Here is a 17,902-nt window from a genome sequence, read left to right on the forward strand (position 1 = left end):
TAGTGATGGGATTTGTGCTCTCAGATGGGGCTTCCTCTTGAATTATTGTGCTGCATTAATTGGAATCGGGGTCCACAATGATTTTGTAGAATTGCCAGACTTGGCTCAGAGCATCACGAATATCGCCGAAGTTGGCTTAAAATGGTTTCAACCAGAAGTCATGATCAGAAACCCTAGGGGAGAGGAGAAGCTCCAGGCCTGATCAGAAGAACATGGGCAGCACCTAGATAGCCCATGGCATGCCTGGCATCCATCTGGGACAGTGTTGGGTGGTAGAGGAGGGGAAGGGGTTTGGAGCGCTGGGCGTAAAAGGTGAAAGGATTTTAAAAAAAGCACATAGACACAAATAACAGGATGGTGACTACCAGAGGGAAAGGAGGGTAGGGGAGGTAGAAGAAAGTAAAGAGGGGATAAATGGTAATTGAAGAAGACTTGACTTGGGGTGGTGAACACACAATACAATACACAAATGATGTGTTACAGAATTTTATACCTGAAACCTATATTATCTCATTAACCAGGGGTACTCCAATAAATTCAGTAAAAAGGAAGAAAATTAAGAGGAAATAAGATTGGGTTCATAACGTAGCATCAGATTACATGGGCTTTAACAAGAGTCTATCCAATTTGAACTTTATTGTACAGATGAAGGGCAGCACCATGGGTTTTGTAGATAGGTGTGAATTTTATATATTTTTATTCTTCCTTTAAAAGTAGTAAATATCCTTTTAGAAAATTTAGAAAACATGTGCAAGCACAAAGAAGAATATAAAAATTGCACTTAACTACCTCCAGAGTATCCACAAGAAAGACTTGGTATATTCCTTTCAGGCCAGTTTTTATTATGTTTATATATTTTATACATAGAATCTTGCATCAGGTTTACTACAGAAATTAATTTTGAGCATTTCCTCATTTCAGTGATGATTCTTGTTGATCATATCATGTTTTATTTTAACCATTTATTATTTATGGATGTTTAAACTACTATAAAAATAACAATAGATGAGTAGACAGACTGATATAAGCTTTTATTTGTAATTTTATCATTTCTTTTTAGAGAATATTTGATATGCAATTACCAACTAAAAAAAAAATGAAATACTTTCAAACTTGTTGATACACACAGCCTAATTGTTTGCCAGAGAGGTTATACTAATATATAAAAGTAAGGGACTAAGCCACTAAATGCTAGCCAGGATTGCTAATTGTCATTTTTAAAATCTTTACAAATTTGTTAGCTTTAAAACTGGACATTCTGTTTTACTTTGTTTTGTTCAATTACCACCGAAGTCAAGATTTTCATTTCTGTTACCCATTTGTATTACCTCTTCTGGACTTTGAACTTATTTCAAAGTTAAATTAGAACATGGAAAATAATCAGGATATTTATCAGAGCAAGAAAATGAAAATTAATGTATATCTATACTAGCAGACAGGTATGAGATAGATACATATTTTATATGGAAAGACCTGTTCTTAATTTATCCATTTATAATTATGACTGCATATCTAAAATATACTGGTTGTTTACTTTTAATATTTGAAATCCTGAGAAATATATAAAAGTTATATATCTATACTTCTACATGACCTTTAATCATTCAATTTTAGTTCTTAATGTTTTGCTATTACATATACAGAAAAATAAACATCCTCAAAATTAGTTACATGAACAGCTTTTTTCAGAAATATGGACTTTAATAAAAGTGATGATTACATCAAGGTGCCTAAATTATATAATATTAATAGATGTGGTCAAGTTAATTTCAGAAAATTTTGTTATTTTAAACATTTTCCCACATCTTTACTAATACTGGTTTTTTAATTTGGTCAATTTTATTGAGAAACATTTTTAAGAAACATTGTAGTTTTTTGATTATATAACTTCTTAAATTACCCCAATAGGGGTCTCAATTAGGGCCTTGAAAGGATATGTAAGTAAATGCTACTTGAGGTGAATAAAATGATAGACATGAATAACTAGTATTAAAAAATGAATGATTTATTTGTTTATCCTAAATAATTTTGCTTTATTAAAATTGAACATGTTATATTCTATTTGAATAAATTTGTATCTTACTTTTTCTGGATTTGATTCCAGGCCCTGGACTAATTTTTCTCTATTGTATACATAAATCATAAAACAAAGACTTTAAGGTAGGTTATTTTGAATTAAAGGTAAAGGTAACTTTTAAAGTACCTTTAAATTGTATTTACCTGGCTGGCATAGCTCAGTGGGTTGAGCACGGGCTGTGAACCAAAACATCAGAGGTTCGATTCCCAGTCAGGGCACATGCCTAGGTTGCAGACCACAGCCCCCAGCATCCACACATTGATGTTTCTCTCTTTCTCTCTCTTTCTCCCTCTCTTCCCTCTCTAAAAATAAATAAATAAAATCTTTAAAAAATATTTTAAAAAAAAGAGCTTCTTTAAAAAAATTGTATTTAAAGTTAGATTTTTAAGTGAGGTATTTAAACATAAAAGAAAAAATATTTTCCCGTACCCCAATTCTATTAAAATTATGCTAAGGCTAAGGCTAAGCCTAAAAATTATTAAAATAAAACAATAATCATACAAGAACAAATACAAAGATAAATCCAAAAGAAGAGGTAAAAATTTTGTAGAAAATAACATGTTTTTCTACTTTTGAAACATTTTAGAGTCTTGAGTATTCAAATATATTTCTGATTATATGACCTTAGGATATTGTTACTTTTAATGAATTATTTAGGAAATTCCTCTAAAATAAAGAAAACCCAAAATGCTTCTCCTAGAATTTTTTGACATCATGTTATATTTTTTAAAGATACATGTCACTTAAATTTATTTTTATAGAGAGAAAGTTAGTTTTAGACAGAAAGTAATAATCATGTATGGTTATAAAAAACAAAATTTTTATGTCTTTTTTTATATATACTACCAGTTGGCTTGTAAGTTTATATTTTTAATTTTTTAATTAATTTCCTTGGGTGAGATTGGTTAATAAGTTTATATAGGTTTTAAGTATACATTTCTATGATACATGATCTGTATATTGCATTGCATGCCCACCACCCAAAGTTAAATCATCTTCCCTCACCACATATTTGACTCCTTTACCCTTTACTACCCACCTACAAATCTCTCTAGTAACCACCATACTGTTGTCTGTGTCTGAGTTTTTGTTTGTTTGTTTGTCTTGTTTGTTCATTTGATGCTTTCAGTTTTATATCTCACAAATGAGTGAAATCATATTGTTGTTGACTTTTTCCATCTTATTTCACTTAGCATGATATACTCAGGGTCCATCCATGTTGTTGCAAATGGAAGTATTTCATCTTTTCATATGACTGAGTGGCATTCCATTGTACATACGTACCACATCTTTATCCAGTCGTGTATCAAAAGACACTTTGGTTGTTTCCATGTCTTGGACACCTTGTATAATGCTGCAGTGACCATAGGGATGCACATATCTTGGTGAATAAATGTTTTCAGCTTTTCGGGGTAGATACCCAGCTGAGGGGTTGCTGGGTCATATTGTAACTCTATTCTTAATGTTTTGAGAAACCTCCATACTGTTTTCCACAGTGGCTGTACCAGTTTATATTCCAACTAGTAGTGATTGAGGATTCCTTTTTCTCCACAACCTCTCCACTACCTGTTATTGCTTGTCTAATTGATAGTGGCCATTCTAACAAGAGTGAAGTGGTATTGATAGTTTTGATTTGCATCTTCCTAATAACTAGTAAAGTTGAGGATCTGTTCATATATCTGTTGACAATTTATATGTCTTCTTAGGAGAAGTGTCTGTTTAGGGCCTCTGCTAGTTTTTTAATTGGGTTGTTTGTTTGTTTGGTGTTCAGTGTATGAGTTCTTTATATATTTTGGATATTAACCTCTTGTTGGAGCAGAGAGCCCAGAAATAAACCCACATGTAGATTGGCATGTATAAACCCACATGTATATTCAACAAAGGGGCCAAAAACATGCAATGGAGAAAACTTCTTCAATAAATGATGCTGGGAAAATTGGAAAGCCACATGGAAAAGAATGAAATTAGATTGCAGATTGTCCCCATATACAAAAATTAAATCAAAATAGATCCAAGACCTAAATATAAGACCTGAAAGAACAAATTACATAGAAGAAAACATAGATAGTAAACTTAGGGGCCTTGGTCCTAGAGAAGATTTTATGAACTTGACCCCAAAGGCAAGGAAAGTAATGGCAAAAACAAATGAATGGGACTATACCAAACTAAAAAGCTTCTGCACAACAGAAGAAACCACCAACAAAAGAAAAAGGCAACCAACCAAATGGAAAAGATATTTGTAAATGAGAGCTCTGGGTTGTATGTTTATTAACTAATGTAATAAAACATTGTATTGTTATATTTTCAAAACTTTATATGCTTTGTAACTTTATATTTATAACTATAACCCATTTTTGTCTTTCTTTTCCTTCAAAATAAAAATCCTAGTCTTTTATAAAAGTTACAGCTCATTTTTACACCCCTAGTAATTATGGAAAATGTGTTAGGAAAGACTCTGAATGCTTGGCGTGCATTTATAACCAGAGAAGACGACATCACAATGAACAGCCCTCTGGTTCTCCTGGACAATATTCACTGACATCACCATTTGGGCATTATTTAATACAGGAAACCTTTTTAGAAGATTTATTTAGATATCACTAGTAGTGGTTTGGGAATACAGCTTCCAGGATAAACTTTTCTCTAAGAATTTTTTCGTGAGAATTAAATTTCTACATGTTTGGCTGGTTACATTTATATATATATGCTTTATATATATATTTTAACTGCTAAGAATATCCCAAGCCATCTTTTAAAAATTCACCACTCTGTTGTTATTTAGGTAGTTTTTGCTGTGGATAAAAAGTAATATATATAGCTGTTGTAGAAAACTTGGTACATGTAGATGTGTTCAGAGGACAAAAATCACCCTGGTTTAGTTTCTTAACAACTAACTTCCTAGAGGTAGAACTAAAAGCATGTCATTTTCATTTAGACAATAAATCTTTAAAGAAAACTCAGATATTCACCAGGTATGAGTAAAATGAAAAACAAGCTTTAACACACCCTCCCTTTTCCTGAGACCTTGAATCAGAAAATGGAGGACCTAGGGAGAGGGAGGTTACAGTTCTCACCACCAAGGGCCAATGCGTGTTGACGGATGGAGTGTAGTGTTGTGCGTCTGCCAGCAGACCAGGGTTTGTAAGCAGCTGGGTGTGCCTCATGAGGCCAGGAAAAGACACTTTTAGCATTTTGTTTATTATTTACCAATGCAGATACCACTGTGAATATCCTATCATCTTAAGAGGAAGCCACAGAGCTTTTCCTTTTAATGGGCTTATTGGTTGTAGATGTGGCATCGGTAGAGTGGCCAGGCTTTCGTGGATGGGTCTATGGAAAAACAGTGCACAGTTCTTTGCTTACTGTCGCTCTCTGTCTGTCTGTCTGTCTGTCTCTCTCCACCAAACTAACTACTTATGTTAGCTTTTGTTTACTAAGTATTAATCTTAGATCACATCAACTTGAGCTGTTGTAGAAAACTTGGAATATATGAGCATTTGAGCTTCTATATTCCTGAGAATTTTAGAATACTCAATCTTTACAAGTGTGTGCTATTAAATGAATTTTAACAATGCCATCTGGCAGTTGAAAATTATCTCATATTTATAATATACATATACAGACATGCCCAGATAGACACAAACAAAGAGCAATTGCATACAAATTTTGTTTGAAGGCTTTTCGCAATTTATATCTGTTCTCAACAAGTCAAGTTGCCATTCGGCCTTCCCCCTTTTAAAATAAGGAAAGCCATTTTAAATACCTTAAAGCATTGTGTTGACACCCAAACAACAACATAGGTTAATTTATTTCTTTAAATTCTCTTTCTGAAGCTTCTAGAGACCAATTACATTAAATATGTTTTATTCCCAGCACTGTTTCCTGAAAATCCTGAAGTCCACCTCTGATGCTTTTATTTCAATGATGTGGGTAATAACATGAGGCATAAAACTATTAGATTTTTGAGTTGTGTTGATGTAAAAAAAAAAGCTGGCTGCAAAGGCCCTGTGTTTGAATTTTTTGTTTTGTTTTGTTTTGTTTTTGCTTTAAGCATGTATCTTTTTAAAGAAATGTGTTAAGAGCAGTCATTTCTGAAAAGGGGGATTGCGGGTACCTTTTATTTTCATCTCTTGTCCATATTTTCTAGCTTGTCTACACTAAACATGTATTTGTTTCATAATCAAGTTGAGGAAAAGGTGGTTAAACATCTAATTAATATAAATTAATTTTATTCTATGGTTGATTACAAAGTTGGTTTGTATCACAGAAAGTCTTCTGTCTCTTCATACTTCTTCACTTAGCACTGGTCTTGTGGTTAATGTAGTGGGGTGCATTGCTATTTGACCACAGCACGTGATCTTTTTTACTGGTCTTCACTTAGCACTGGTCTTGTGGTTAATGTACTGGGGTGCATTGCTATTTGACCACAGCACGTGATCTTTTTATAATTAGTGAAGAAATGAATAATATTCTCTTACAAAAATGGCCATATCATTATACATTTGCATTCAGCCCGAACTCAATCTAGCCAGCGTTTCGTGGAGGGCATTGAAGGCGTCACATGACCTGACTTTCTTCTCTGCTTTGGCCCAATATGCTCACTTTATTTCATCATCTGGTTCATTATCCCAGCTCAGTGAGAACTATTTCTCATTGTCAATTGAATTACTACCAGCTCAGTCACATTTTCTACATCATTTACCAGAAAGTATAGTTTTTTAAGAAATCAGAACAATTGCACAAGTCACCTAGAGCCTTGAAATGCCCCCAAAATGCGCTTCAGAGCAGTCACCCGCCCCTGGAGCTCAAATTCTTCTGAAGATTGATTGACAGTGTTGCTGACCTCTAGATAAAGGATTCCCCATTCCAATTCACCATTTTCCAAGTGAGTCTCTGTTGACATGAAAGAGTTCATTCTCTTCTGAAAGGAGGACAGTTCCTATTTAGAAAGCAGCCTCTATTGTTTCCTTTCAAGAGAATAATTACATCTTTAATTTCTGTAGAGATAATGAAGAGAGCCAGTTCAGATATGTCCATGTGGCTTCAGAGTAGATTTGGGGAGAAGGTTCCATGACTTTTAATTATGATTGTTTATCCCCAAAATGGACATGCTTCGGTAGATTATAATAACTTCTATTTTAATTTGCAATGATTTCTTGTTTATGCTTAAGCACAAGAAAAGCTTGATAACCAGAGACATTGAAATTAAGAACAATCTGGCAGTAACCAGAGGGGAGGTGGGAGGGGATAATGGGAGGGAAGGAGGGAGGGCTTTCAGGAACAAGTATATAAGACACATGGACACAACCAAGGGGAGGTGGAAGCAGGGGAGGGATGGTTGGGGTGGGGGTGGGGGGGATAAATGCAGACAACTGTACTTGAATAACAATACAATAATTTTTAAATTTTAAAAAATTATTTTATTATTAAAAAAATTATTGACTTGTTTTTATGCCATTAACATTTTAAAAAATAAGTTGAAGTAGAAAATTAAGTTCTGGCATATGATGCAAATTCCTTTAATGTGTCTGGCCTTTGTTTAATCATTAATGAGTTATCACTGCAAGATGTATATAGATTAGATACCACAGAGATCTAAGGAAATATATTTATTTGATCCTAATTAATATTTGGCTTTAAATGTATAATCACACCACTTTCCAATTTCCTAATGTTAAGCAATTAAACAAGCAGCTGTTGGCCAGATTAATATTAAACTTTGCCAAGTTGTTCACCATATTTGGACTATAGTAGAATAGATTCCTAGAAATGTTTAAATTGACATACCTTAGGAAGAGTGTGTATTACAGGTTATTAGTGAAAAAATTATTTATCTGGTTAATAATGTTAAGATTTATGCTCAGTGATATGGGTAATAATCATAGATAGTTCAGCACACATTTGTTTACAGTATGTGAAGATACATCAACTAAAAGTAACTTTTTGTGACTATGTTAAAGTGCTTCATATTTCACATTAATAGTAATAGAATACTGGATTAGCAAGGAATTCCGTTGTCTTAATGGAAATGTTCTTAAACTTTAAATGTTGCCCTTTTTTGGAAAATGAGAATGCCAAGGGAATAATTACAATAATTAAGAATAAAGGGGACACTAATTATTGATAGTTTATAATTTAGACCAGTTGTTCCTAAATTTTATTGTGCATCAGAATTACCTGGGAAATTACTACAATGCGGCTGCTAGGTCTGACATTCAGAATTTCTGGTTCAGGAAATCCTAGGGGGAGGCTGCAGATTTAACACCTAACAAACCCTGAGGGTCCTGCTGCTAGTTCGGGGAACTTCATATTGTGTGATCCAGACTCTACATCAGTCTCTGCTCATATTGCCTTGGTTTGTGGAATGAAATAATGAATGCAAACAAACATTAAGAGAAAGAATATGCATGAATTCATTTATACATACAAAAGTGCTTTAGCTCTCTAGATTGTTAAATTGACATGAATATTATCATTGCTCCTATTTAATATACAATAGTATCTTAAATATAACTTCCAAAACTTGCTGTCTATGGCTATAAAGAGACAAAAGCCTTTCAAACCATTGTTCATACAACTTGTAGGAATTTGCCCATGTAGGCTGAGGCCTCGTTACCTGTTTTGGGAAGTTTCTGGCCTACATGGGACCAGCAGCAATTCCTCACTAGTGAGTCTGGCTGCAAACTGTCTTTACCTTGAATTACTCTAAACACATTTATCTCTAGCAATTTACAAGAACATTCTTTTTCATAACTTTTTAAAAATCATTTTTTAATGACCTGACTCCAAAGAGCCTGGATCCTGATGGTATTAAGATTGTATTTGCAGTTTTTTGGACTCATTTTTACTTTATTTTTTTAAGTTTCCAAATTCCAGAGTTTTCATCATCCTAAATGATGTTATTAATGATTTCCTCCTATTTTTTTTCTTTTGGCTGTTGATAATGTAATTTAGTGCTACCTTTAAAAGTTCTAAAATAGAATAGAAACAGTTCCCAAATTTTGTTTAGTAAAGGATGTTATACTTCCTTTTTCTTTAGTAGATATTTAGAATTAAGTAACTTGTGTAATTATCACTTTCAAAGTCACTAATGTTAACTTCCCAGGGCAGAATACTGCTACACATGCAAATTACTTTGGAATTTAGTCTCTAACCCTGGGGGTTACGTTTGAAAATTTTAGTAATTTTGATAGAAATTGAGAATAAAACCATTTATCATATATCATTATTCTAGTGGAGAACTTGTTTGAGAGTCTTCATAGTAGAGCCTGAATTTGTTGAATAACTTCATTTATTCAATACACTGTAATTGAATACTGCCTATCTGGAAGCAGAAAACAAAAATGACTAAGTGCACCTCTCGGAGCGCGTATCCTAAAATAACACAAAACAAACATCCACGGGTAAAGGAAATGACTCATGGTGACTTATTAAACTGTAGTGCATACGGGTAGCTCATGAATTTTGAATACAGTCATTTAGTCTGTTTTCATCTGGAGATATTCTAAAAATTACAGGGATTGAGCCATGACTGCAAGTAATTAAGCAGCTACAAAATTTGTAAGGACAAGCAAGCCATGGTTGTATTTTAAGTAAATATTACTTTTTGATAAATTTCAAAATTGAAAGTTTTACAGATTTTTTTCTTTTGATTCAATTTTGTTTCTTGGCTTGGGAGGATTCATAATATTCTTCCAGGTTATACAAAAAGTCCCAATGAAAGCATGCCTAATAATGACTCAATCAACATGGGAACTCCTGAAAGATTACCAAACACACCCTAGTTCTCACTGATGTCTGCAATCAGCGTATCTACTCCCCCTTTTCTTTATAGATCTCCCTTCTTCTACGCCCTGCAGGCAGTGTGCCAAGCCTAATATCTCAATCCATGTCCCGTGAAGGGAGAAGAAATTCTCTCCCTTGTTAGCCATGGGCTATCTTTGTAGGTTAAAAACAGCTTCGCTTCCAAACCCTGGGAAGATTCTTAGGTTTAGTCACAGAATTATTTTCCTCAAAAGTTGGTAAAACAGCAGCTTGCCATTTTAATCAAATTCTTATCATGAAACATAGTCTAGCACCTTCAGGGTAGAATTCAGGAGGCACTGTGTCCAGACTGTGACATCTCCACTCGTTCCAAGATGTTTGTCGGGACTCTAGGTTGCTAGTGACAGAGGAGCCTGAAGATAATCTGATTATGAGTGGGGAAATCATTATTGAGTGTCCTAAATTTGAGACAAGAATTTTCCTTATAACCAAAGAGAGGAAAGGACCTGCAAATAGCTGAGGAACTGTTCCCCAGTATAGACTCACTGTTCATCAATGTGGAGGGTTTTATCTCTACTCCCTCCCCCCAAGATAACCCTGTTTGTAGTGATGGTCCAGAACATAGAAGCTCTGATGGGAACCTCTTCTGACTTCAAGTTCTATGCCCCAGAGGACGTAATGAGGGAGATTTTAAGTGTGAGAGAGAATTCAAAGCCTCTCTCACAAAAGCCTGTGGAATGTAGGAGCTACTTATGTCCTACCCAAATCCTAAAACCAGTTGCCATGGCCCTTAATTTGTTTCTAGGAGAAGAGACTACTCATAACAGGGTAGAGAAGAGGTTCCAGGAAGCCTCCTTTAGAAATGGTGCTGTCGCCAGTCTACATCCATACCACTCTGAACGTGCCGGTCTCGTCTGATCTTGGAAGCTAAACAGGGTCAGGCCTTAGTACTTCGATGGGAGAGATGGTGCTGTTAGTTAGTACTATGTACTTAGATGGGAGAAATGGTGCTCTTGCCAATATTTAAGAGTATTCCTTTGGTAAAGTAGGAATCTTGGTGAAATGGCTACATTCTGAAAGACCACTTGGACTTTCAACCCAGCAGAATAAAATGGGGACTAACCAACTGTAGTTAGTGGTCCAAAGAACTCAGGCTTTTTAAGATGAAAGAGTCCCAAAATTTTAATTAATAGCTCAGTGCTTCCCATACAGAACCCCTAGGATTCCCATATAAGACCTCTGAGAAATGGAAGAACCAAGTCTGTCTTTCATCTCCAGTGAATTTTGGGAAATACAGGACCTTCGAAAGACTAGGACAACCTAGTGGTGCAGAGAACATTATTCTTGAATGGTTCCGATACTTTCAGCCTACGTCTTCCACCCTCGGCCTCAGCACAGGCCGGCCTGTTTTGTACACCTGACACATCACTTACTAGCACTATGGATATATCCTGCCTTTGTCCGTCTTGTAAGGGCAGTGTTGGAGGGAAGGTTGGGGTCACTGAAAAGGCGTTATGAGCTTTACTCCCTTAAGAGTCTGTTACCAGCCTCCACAAACACATGATCCTCTTACATGGACTGTCACAAGCCCAGACTGACCTGCTTAAACCTGGTTCAATTCTTCAGTTGTCCACCATCGCTCACCCCAGTCTCCTTATGAGTGTCTGTCTCAGTCCCCATAATCCGACACACACACCAGCTTCTTCCTAGACTCTCACTTGCCTGTCTTGGTAACTTTGTTGCTTACTAATACCCTGCCCCACTAACCAGCCAATGGAATTCTGAATAAAACGATCCTTTTATTTTTTGCCCTTTAAGTGTAATAGTCTGTTTGCCTTGTTTAACTTATTATTAAAGGGTGTTAATTTTAAAAATAACGTAATTAATGGTTGATCTTTTCCTATACAATTTTTTTCTGAGAAAAAAGGGATAAAATTTAAGTAAAGTTATTTTAAAACAATGCAGCTGTTTCTTCTATAAACATAGGTATAGTTACTTAACAAAATTGCCTCACCAAGGGCAAAATTTCATTTAATTAAAAATCCTATATTACCTTCAAACCTCAACAGAATTACACCACAACGCTCATTAAATATGACAACATCATTTCTTAAATGTTATAGTGACATTGGCACAGCCCTAATTTCTCTGAACAGCTAATGACTGATGACTGCACTAACAAAACTGTTAATGTCAGGTTCTCATTCAAGTACAATTGCTGAAGAGTACTGGAATGTGTTATACTTTATCCATGGTTAATTAACTACTTTTGTTTTACATGGTATCATAGTTTCTCTACATTTTATAATAAAATTGTTAAAGTAGAATACAGATTATTTAAAAAAAGGAACTACTTGTGGTTCACCAATAAAAGCAAAGTTCAACTTTTGGGGCCATCTTAGTCTTTAAACTCTTTGTTTTTCTTTGCTCCCTAAGAGACCGTGAAGCCTGTGCACAGTGACTGACAGTGGGTCCCCAAATCTGCTCCTCAGGCAGCGTTCTTCCCCAGCAGCCTGCCCAGGCTTTAGCTGTCCAACTCCAGCCACGCCCTTCAGTGCCGCCTTTGTTTGAACACAACTTGCCCTTCCGGCTGCACTGAGTGTCAGCTCTTCCATCGATCAAACTTTTATCTAGATTCTAACGTGTAGCTAACTCTGACCTTGACAATTTCATCTCTCAGTACATGTTCTTAACTACTGTTTCACTTATTTGACATACTCCACTCTGATACAGTAATAGGAAGTAATGAGTTAATGGCAGCCCTCACAGTGAAGATGTTTACCATTCAGACTACCTTTATAGGTAAAATCCCTAAAAAACAATTTTATGAGAATTTCAGGCACTTTATCAGTTTGTATGGGAGATAGCTTTGGTCAGCAAGCCTTTTCGTGCTCTTCTAATCATACCAGATAAAAGAATACTTTCATTTTCATCAGACAAGGTTGGACATTTTGATTGTTATTTAATGTGTTAGCAGCTCTCTAGAAGTCATAAGTTAAAGTTATTACTGGATTAAGTGTCTCTAAAACTTGTCACTGTAATGTGATGAGATTTCTATAATGAACAAAGGTACACAAAGATGTTAATTGAAGCTTTGGTTGAAATAAGAAAAATTGGAGTCAGCTTTAATGTCCAAGAAAAGGGGAGTAGAGAACTATCCTGTGTGTGAATGTGTGTGTATAATATAACTTATAATAAATTATAGTATATCCATGTTGTGGAATACCATGCTGCCATTAAAAAATATGGCAGAATTACATATGCTGACACTGAGTGATCTTCAAGACATTACTATACAGAGAAAACAGGCAAGTCACATCAACATATGTAATGATCTCATTTGTGTATAAAAATAAGAAAAAAGGATTATGGGTATATGTACATATATACAAATGTAAATGCACAAATGATTGGCACATTTTCTCTCTTCCTCTTCTTTTCGTTTTCCTTTTATTTCAAGTCTTTCTGACCATTTTAGTCTTAAAACCATTAGGGGAGGTCAAACGAGATTGACGTGTATGCCAGCCAGCCAGAGGAATAGAACAATAGTGGTCCAGAGCCACGTGCTACAGTCCAGGCATGGTGAGCAGGGTGCCCCCAGAGGAGGACCAACCAGGGTAGAGTGTCAGAGATTAGGTGAGATGCAGAGATCGTCCATTCAGGGTGATGGCTTGGCACAGGAATCAGAGCACAGGTGATGCTGGGAGAATATCCACAGCAGAGAGCTGCCTGGTGTGGGGTGTTTTAAGCCACAAAGGTGAAGAGGACATCATCTTGGGTGGTGGCTGTTCATTATGGGGTGTTTGTCCACAGGAAGTGAGGAGGATGTCTGCATTGAAAGCACCTTGGGGAGGGCTGTCAGAGCAAGGTCGTGGTGAGAAGGGCATTAGGTAGGAGGGGACCCCTGCATGGGTGTCAGATCTAAGAATGGAGATGAGGGCGTTTCCACAGAGGCACCATCCTGTCAAATGGTTCAAGAAAACAAAAATATCTTCATTTGGTACTTGAACCTTTTTTGAAAGTTTAAAATAGTTTCCACAAGAAAGGCTGTACAGAAACCAGTTACTATAGCTTCCTTTTTGAAAGAGTAGAAGTGAAGGAATGAAAAGGGAGCCTTTGTTATTGTACTCTACACTTGCATGTGTTGCTGCTTCACATTGGGAATACATGCAGATTTTAATTGTTTAGTAAAAAGACGGGGAAAGATTATATCACAGAGCCCACAGATATGCACCTAACAAAGCAGAAATTCATTACGCTAGTTTCAGTTGTTGAATTACCCTCTGGGTTTAATTGAAAAACAAAGGTATTTCAATCAGTAATTGTACATTGAATTTAATGCTTTTTTTATAGAAATAATTTGGATTAGAAAACAATGCAAGGACCTCTGAAATGCATCATGTAATGTGGCCTTCTTTTTATTCAAGTCTGCCGGGACTTCTAACTAAGATAAATGAAAGCAGGATGTTGCAGTGAGGGTTTGTTTTGTAACTCTTTGAGATTTTGTTACTTAGCCTGTATTAGAAGTATTTTGTTTGTGAGGCCAATTTCAGACTAAATTAAATAGATTAATCATGGTAACATTATCCTTCAAGGCTCTAAATAAGTGTTTCCTTTTAATATGCATACTTAAACATCCTGATATCACAAACCCGGACACATGAAATGGGGTTTCATGCTCCACTGAAGTGAGTCCTCTGTAGCTGCTTGGAGATATTTGGAGAGTTTTAGTGGATATATTGAGTTTAGTGACTGTGTTTCCCCTTACATTGTAAAATGCATTTTATACCCATCAGAGCAATAATGAAGAGAAATGATAAACACTAGTAAATACAATAATAATAATCAGTAATAGTTAACAATCTATTTATTCAGCACTAGTCTCTGCAGCTATAACAATCCACAGAACAGATAAGGCACCTGTTCTGACTAAGCTTACATTCTGTTAGTGAGGGAAAGATGGAAAAACGAAGGAGTGAACAAGATAATTGTCCACCATGAGAAGCACTGTGAAAAGAATGCATAACACCTGAACACAGACAACAGTCTGCATTACACTAATTTGTTTGTTCATATTTCTTCTCTTTTCAGAGTCTAAACTCGCTGAAGGAAAACTCGTGTGTATTTTCAGGTCTAGAAATGTTACCAAAAAAAAATGTAACTAAGAAAATAAGTAGCAGTCTCCTACAGGACCAGAAAAAGTCAAAGTTGGATTTAGAAACATAACACATTTGTGGTCAGCATTTACTCTCCAATTACCCATCAAGGACCTAGACAAGTGCTCCTTGAATATGGTATCGGAAGACTAATACATAAAAATAATTTTAACTTAGAGGATTTTTAAAATCCAAGCTATTCAATAGAAGGCATGGTGAGTTATGATGGATTAGAGTTTAGATCTGGAAGATTTCCTCCGTTTGGTGTACTAGCATTCTATCAAAACAAGTCATAGTGAATTAGTTGAAACTACATGGTTTTTGCTAAGCCAGTTTGTCGGTTTTTATAGAGCTATGGTTTAGAGTCAACCTCTTTGAAACTTCCAGAGTTTTAGATAGACTTTTTTTTAAGATTCATTTATTTGTTTTTAGGCAGAGGGGAAGGGAGGGAGAAAGAGAGGGAGAGAAACATTAGTGTATGGTTGCCACTTCAGCGCCCCCACTGGCAACCTGGCCCATAACCCAGGCATGTGTCCTGACTGGGAATCGAACCCATAACCCTTTGGTTTGCAGGCCAGCCCTCAGTCCACTGAGCCACACCAGCCAGGGCTTAGACAGACTTCTTAAACAAAAGATAGCAGTGGCTTCTTAGTACTAAAGGAAAAAAAATATTGTTTTTGTAATACTTTCTGGTGTTGCTAATATAACTCGTGAGTTTTATTTGGGGCAGTAAAAATGAGTGACTTATTTGAAGAGTTCTCCTGATGTGATTGTCTTCTCTCTCTCTCTTTTTATTGTTGTTCAAGTACAGTTGTCTCTAAGGTTCTTTTGAACACTTTTAGGAATGTGGTGTTTATTATTTACTAGTGGCTTTTGTGCAGGAATGAATATTGCATAACTAAACCAGAGCAAACAGAAGAATTTGCTCTTCTCTAAGTGAACTGTCTTTTACCATGTTCTTAATTTTGGCCATTCCTCAGCACTAGTTAGTTTAGCATGTCTAAAATGGAAGTCAGCTGGGGCCTCCTAACCTTTTGAAGATCCAGAAGTTGGTCCAATAGCCAGCCAGCCTCTTCATCCCCTCAAGTAAAGTCGGCTGTGGAAATCCTAAGTGGTCTTTGGGATTCTGTAACTTGTCAAAAGGCTTCCCTTGTCTGCACCTACCCTGCTTTCATTGTCCCTGCTCTCTGTAGTCATCCAGGGCAGGGAACCTGCTCATCCAAAAGGGAAAATCTATTTAAACCTATTGTTACTGAAAAAACTGTTGTGGAATCTCCCACTGGACTGGGCACAAGGTAGACACCTGAGATATATTTTAATCCTTGCAAGTGCACCTTCGTTTTGCATAATAGATAAAGCCTTAAAGAATCAATGTATTAATAATCAAATATAGTTGATACGAATAACAATTTTAACATTTTATCTTCATTTAGTGTTGATAGTTCCTTGGCAGTGACTCATTACATTTTAGTTTTAAAGCCACTTGCCCCTTTAGCCTTTTTATGTAATACTTAAAAGAGTAAGGGCACTTGCTAGTTTAATGGACTGTTGCAGTAAATCTCTTTGCAATGTAAATTGATTGTGGGGGTGGGGGGGCTTGTTTTATCTAATTTCTTAACTGTCATGTACTGGAATTACTTATATTAAAACACATATTTAAACATCATCAGTAACAAATAAGGTAGAGAAAAAATAAAAGGGCCAGTGTTCAGGCTTCTGCTCTGTTGATAGAAGTTTCCTGACGGAGACTAATCAACGAATAGGTGGAGATGAAATAGAAAGGCTAGAAACACAGCAATAGACTATGCAGTTCTTAGAAGCTGTTTAATGCCACATTTAAAAAATTAAATGTAATTCTTTAGTTAACTTTAAGATTTTAAAAACCAAGTAACAGCTTTGCTATCTTGAAAGGGAAGTTTGGGCTTCCACCGTGTGGCTGGCACCAGTAGCCCGCACCCGCTGCTCTCTCTGATGGGGGCCAGTGGACTGCAAGAGACCTGCGTCCCATTCCCAGCAAACTCGAGTTCAGCTTTCGCTCACAAGAACAAACCTGAGACAATTTTATTAACCCTTTAAAAACATTAATATAAAATTATAGCTAAAAGGAACCTGAACTTCTTAGTTACACAGCTGGAACAACCCACAGCAGCAGCGGCCAAGAAAGGAGAATTTAATTAAGAGAATTCATTTTCTGTGGTGGTTGGTCCTTCTCTTGTCTCATGGTGATGGAAGCTGGTTTGTTCTCTAGGCAGCAACTCCACGCAAACCGAGGGTCTGAGGAATGTCAGCACCAAGTCAAGGTTCTCCTGCTCAAGTATGGCAGTGCAGCGCCAAAGGCAGGAACTGGCCTGGCAGCTTCATTGAGAGTGAATGACCAATGGGCTCCTGGGTCCCACCACCAGCCTGGCCCCAGGGTGTGGGCCAAAGGGCATTTCTTAAACGTTGGCTACACACCCACTGGAGAAGGGAATCCAGGGCGACACAGGCTGCCAGGATATGAAGGCATTCAGTCTTGAAGGGTTCTCTTATAGAAAAGTATCATGATAGCTCATGCGACAGGTCCCATCCTCAAGCTTTGTGCAACACTTAAAATGCTTACCATGTGCCACACTTAGTTGTAAGCACTTTATATGTATGTTAGAGAAAGCAGTTACTTTTCTTACAGAAATAGGGAAGCTTAGTATTTCCGCTTTTACAGATGGGAAAACTCCCTGGTGTTGATGATATGTGTTTAGTAAAATGATTGTGATTGTATTATCTACAAAAACGTGATAAAATAAAATGAATAACTTTGTGTTACCTTGGTAGAAAAAAAGAAAAAGAAGTTTGGTTTAATTATCATTTGAACACTACTTGAACACTTAATTTTCTCATTTCAACCTAAAAATTTTAAACAATAAGACTA

The 17,902-nt window shown here is 36.1% G+C and overlaps 1 protein-coding gene across 4 annotated transcripts in view; it reads left to right on the forward strand.

Annotated features, from left to right (window-relative positions):
• PTPRZ1 (protein tyrosine phosphatase receptor type Z1) overlaps nucleotides 1–17,902 on the forward strand; it is a 185,165-nt gene that overhangs the window by 65,059 nt on the left and 102,204 nt on the right. The window lies entirely within an intron of this gene.

This window comes from Phyllostomus discolor, chromosome 10 (genome assembly GCF_004126475.2).
Source record: "Phyllostomus discolor isolate MPI-MPIP mPhyDis1 chromosome 10, mPhyDis1.pri.v3, whole genome shotgun sequence".
Taxonomy (NCBI): domain Eukaryota; kingdom Metazoa; phylum Chordata; class Mammalia; order Chiroptera; family Phyllostomidae; genus Phyllostomus; species Phyllostomus discolor.